The following is a 5,542-nucleotide window of genomic DNA, read 5'->3' on the forward strand; positions in this document are numbered from 1 at the left end:
GCGCAGTAGATCACAGGAGCCCACCACATAGTAGGGTATGGTACGAAAGTCAGAGCTGTCCTAACCAAACATAACCTAGTCTAATGAAACCAAACGTAACCTAACTCAAACTAAGGTGCCACGACCACCACTGCTCGCCTACCAAGAGTCGAGCGGTGCATAGGAGAGCAATGTAGGGCGCGGAAATTCACCGTGTAGCAGTGTACATCACAAAAGTAAATGAAATCCTAACCAAACCATCCTAACCGAACGCAAAGTTACGTAATCTAGCAGAACCTAGCGTGCCGAGACCGCTATTACTGGACACCATATATCCAGGTAGAGCATATTAGATCACATTAGAGCACCGGTATCCTGCGAATAGCAGTGTGTAGCACACAAGTCGAAGTAGCCTATCCTAATTTAGCCAAACGTAGCTCACCCGAGCGTAGCCTAATTCAACCTAACACGACGAAGCCACTGTTGCTGGCCTCCGCAGAGGCAGGCAGAATGTATTAGAGCACAGTAGTGCGCAGATATTCACCGCGTTGGAGTGTATAACAAATAAGTCGAAAATAACAAAACCATACCCGACCTAACCTAACTTAGCCAATCGCATCCGAACTCCACGTAACATGCAGAGACCACTATTGCTGTCCTCCCCAGAGTCAAGCAGTACATACTAGAGCAGGCTATAGAGCAGAATTCCCCCGAAAAGCAGTGTACAGTACAAAAGTCAATGCAATCCTTTCCTAATGTATCCAATCTTGACGAAACCAATCTTAACGCAACTCAAACTATCGTACCGCGACCACAATTGCTGGCCTCCCAAGAGTCGAGCAGGACTTACTAGTGGACAGTAGAGATCAGAAATGAATAGAATCGCAGTGTATGGCACAAAAGTCATATGTATCAAAACCTAACCCATGGGAACAGAACCTCAACAAACGCAGCCTATCCCGACGTAACGTGCCGCGACCACTATTGGTGGCCTCCCCAGGGACAAGCAGAATATAGTAGAGCACAGGCTAGCGCAGAAGTCCACTGAACAGCAGTTTATAGCGCGAAGGGCAATGCTATCCCTACAGAACTCAACCTAACCTAAACTATCCGATCGTAACCTAACTCACCCTATGGTGCCGAGTCCAATATTGCTGGGCCCTACAGAGCCATGCAGAAAATGTTAGAATACTGTACAGCGTAGGAATGCGCCGCATTGCACTGTACAGCACAACAGTCAAAGCTATCTTATCCTAACATAGTCAATCGTGACACAACCAGACATTACCTATCACAACGTAAAGCACCCCGACCACTTTTTCTGGCCTCCCCGGAGCCAGGCAGAATATACTCGAGCTCAGTAGAGCGCAAAATACACCGCATGGCAGTGCAAAGCGCAAAAGTGAAAGATATCCTGACCTAAACTCACCTAACTTTACCTATCCAAAGGTAGTATAACTCAATATGACGTGATGAGACAAATATTGCTGGTATCCCCTGATCCAAGCGGAACATATTAGAGTACAGTAGAGAGCAGAAATGCTGTGAATAGCATTGTATAGAGGTCAAGGCTACCGCAAACCTAGACTGACCAAACATAGCCTGACTCAATATTACTTGCCGCGAACTCTATTAATGGCCTACTTGGGGACAAGCAAAGCCTATTAGAGCACATTAGAGCGCAAAAATCCGACGAATAGCAGTATGTATAGCAAAAGTTAGAGTAACCTGTCCTAAGCTAGCCAAGCTTAACACATACGAACGTAACCTGAATATAAAGAACAGGACGAGACCACAACTTCTTGCCTCCAGAGAGACAAGCGGAATGTACTTTAACACAATAGCGATCAGGAATCAACCGCATTGCAGTGAATAACACAAAAGCCGCGGATATCCTAACCTAACCTTAACCAACCTTACCTTATCCAACGCGGCATAACTCAACATAACGCGCCGCGAACACTGCTCCTGGCACACCCAGGGTTAAGCAGAATGTTGTAGATCTGAGTAGATCACAGAAATCCGTCGAATAACGCTATATGGCATGAATGTCAGAGCTGTCCCAGCCAAACATTGCCAAACCTATCTTACCCAATCATAACATAGCTCAAACTAACTTGCCACGGCCACTACTTTTAGACTCACCAGAGCCGAGCGGAGTATAGCAGAGCAATGTACAGCGCGGAAATGTACCGAAGAGCAGTGTATAGTACAAAAGTAGAGGATACCCTAGCCTAACCTGACCTATACCTAACCTAACCAAACTTAGCATAACTCAAAATAAAGTGCTACGAGCACAGTTGCTGGCATCTCCGGAGCCAAGCAGAATGCAGTAGAGCACTGTAGATCTCAGGAGCCCACCGAAAAGCAGTATATAGCACGAGAGTCAAAGTCACACTAACCAAACTTAACATAACCGCACCCAACATAACGTGCCACGGCCGCTAATGCTCGCCTTCCCAGAGTCGAGCAGAGAATAGTAAAGTAATGTAGAGCGCATAGATCCACCGAATAGCAGTGTATAGCACAAAAGACACAGAAACCCTAACCAGTCCTTCCTAAACTGGACTAACGTGACGTAGCTTGACTCAACCTAACGTGCCGAAACCACTACCTCTGGCCACCACAGAGCCAAGCAGAACACATTACTGCACAGTGGAGGGCAGAAAACCACCGAATAGCAGTGTATGGCACAAGAGTCTAAGCACTTCTCACCTAACATGTCTATACGTGTCATAAGCAAACGTAGCCTAACTAAACCAAACGCGCCAGGACCACTATTGCTGGCCCCTCCAGAGACTTGCAGAATATACAAGAGAACAGCAGTGCCCTTAGAACCACGGCATTGCAGTCTCCAGCACAATAGTCGATCGTACGCTGACCTAAGCATACCCCACCTAACCTATCCAAACGTAGTATACCATGATACCAAGTAACGGGGAAGATATTGCTGGTCTTCCCAGAGCCAAGCAGAATATACTACAGCCCAGTAGAGCGCAGAAATCCACCCCATTGCAGCGTACAGCACAATAGTCAGAGATATTGTAACCTAACATGACGTAGCCTAACCTAACCAAACGTAATCTGACACAACATAACGAGCCGTGACAGCTATTGATGGCCTCCGTGGAGCCAAGCAAAGCATATAAGAGCGCAATGGATCGCAGGGATCCAACGAATAGCCGTGTATACCGCAAAAGCCAAAGTAGCCTATCCTAACATAGCCTAACGTAGCATATAAAAGCGTAACATATCTCAACCTTACATGACGAGAAAATCATTGCTGGCCTCCACAGAGAAAAGCAGAAAGTACTAGAGCGCGGTTGTGCGCCGAAATACACCGCAAAGCAGTGAACAGCATAAAGGTCGAAGGTATCCTGACCTAACGCGACCAAACATATCCTAACCAAACGTTGCATAACTAAACATAAAGTACCTAGACGGCTATTTCTGGCCTCCCCAGAGCCAAGCAGAATATACTAGAGCACAGCAGAACGCAGAAATCCACCTTATTGCAGGGAATAGCTGAAAAGCTTTAGATATCCTAACCTAACCTGACATAACCTAACCTAACTAAACGGGAACAGCTCAAAGCAACGTACCGCGGCCACTCCTCCTGGCCTCCAGATAGCTAAGCAGAATGTAGTAGAGAACAGAAGACCACAGAAATGCAACGAATAACTGTGCGTAGCACGAAAGTCAAAGGTACCCTAACCAAACATAGCCTAACCTAACCTAGCCAATCGTAACATGACTCAACATAACGTGCCACGACCATCATTGCCCCCTCCCCCCCGCAGAGTCGAGCAGGGTATAGTAGAGCCATGTACAGCGCTGAAATTCAACGAGTAGGAGTGTATGGCACACAATTCCAGGATATCCTAACCATAACCTAACAGAAGCAGTCGTAGCTTTAATCAACATAACGTGCCGCGACCATTGCTTCCGTCCTCCACAGGTAATATTAGAGCACAGTAAACAACAGAAACCCACCGTACAGCCGTGTACGGCACGAAAGCCAAAGCTACCCTAACCAAACTTAACCAAACCTAACCTGCTCAAACGTAACCTAACACAACCTAACGTGCTACGAACACAATTGCTCGCCTCCCCAGTGTCGAGCAGATGCTAGTAGAGCAGTGTGAAGCGTAGGAGTCGGCCGCATAGTAGTTTACAACGCAAACCCTAATGGAATCCTAACCAAGCCATCCTGACCCAACGTAACGAAACGAAACCTATTACAGCATAACGTACGGAGACCACCATTACCGTCAACCAGAGGGTCAAACAGTACATATTAGAGCGCAGTAGATGGCAAACACCAACCGAATAGCAGTGTATGGCGTAAAAGTCTAATATACACTCTCCTTGCCTGACCAAGCGTAACATAAGCGAACCTAACGTAACACAACGTAACGTGCTGCGATCGCTTCTGCTGGTATCAGCGGAGACAAGCAGAATATAGTAGAACACTGTATGTCACCGAAATCCGCCGAAAAGCAGTATATAGCACGAAATGCAAAGTAGCATATCCTAACCTAGCCAAACGTAACATATCCAAACGTAGTCTAACTCACACTAACTTGACGAGGCCACTACTGGTGGCGCCCCAGAGTCAAACAGAATATTCCAGTGCACAGTAGAGTGAGGAAACCCGCGGATAGCAGTGTATAGCACATAAATTTAATCTATCACGTCATAACCTCACCAAACGTAAGAAATCCAAGCGTAGCATAACTCAACCTACCGTGCCGATGCCACTGCTGCTGGTCCCTCCAGGTCGAAGCAGAACATACTAGAGCACAGCAGCGCGGAGAAATCCTCGTCATTGCAGTGTATAGCACAAAAGTCAAACATACCCAGAGCTAGCTTTGCCTAACGTAAGCAATCGAAACGTAGTGTAACACAACATAACGTGACGAGACCTATATTGCTGGCCTCCCGAGAGCAAAGCGGAGCATACTAGAGCACATTAGAGCGCAGAAAACCACCGAATAAAAGTTAATGGCACAAAAGTCAAAGTCGCATGTCCTATCGCAGCCAAACGTAACATAACCAAACGTAGCACAACACAAACAAACATGGCTAGACCACTACTGCTGGCTTTCATAAAGAAAAGCAGAATGTGCTAGAGCACTGTGGTGCGCAGGAGCCGACGGCAATGCAGTGAATAGGACAAAAACCGCAGGCATCCTAGCATAAGCTGACATAACCTAACCTACCCAATCGTATCATATCTCAATATAACGTGCAGGGACCACTGCTTCTGACCTCCGCATAGAAAAGCAGAAGGTTGTAGAGCACAGTAGATCACAGAAGTACGCCGAATATGTATGTATGACGTGAAAGTAGGGGCTACCCTAACAATACTCAACCAATCTTAACCTAACCAAGCGTAACCTAACTATACATAACGTGGCGCGACAGCTACTGCTCGCCTCTCCGGTGTCTAGCAGTGCGTAGTAGAGCAATGTAGAGCGCAGAAATCCATAGAATAGCAATGCATTTTGCAAAAGTCCAGGGTACCCTTGCCAAAACTGGTCTAACCTAACCTAACCAAACG

This window comes from Eufriesea mexicana, unplaced genomic scaffold (genome assembly GCF_001483705.2).
Source record: "Eufriesea mexicana isolate 0111107269 unplaced genomic scaffold, ASM148370v2 scaffold13, whole genome shotgun sequence".
In the NCBI taxonomy this organism is placed as follows: domain Eukaryota; kingdom Metazoa; phylum Arthropoda; class Insecta; order Hymenoptera; family Apidae; genus Eufriesea; species Eufriesea mexicana.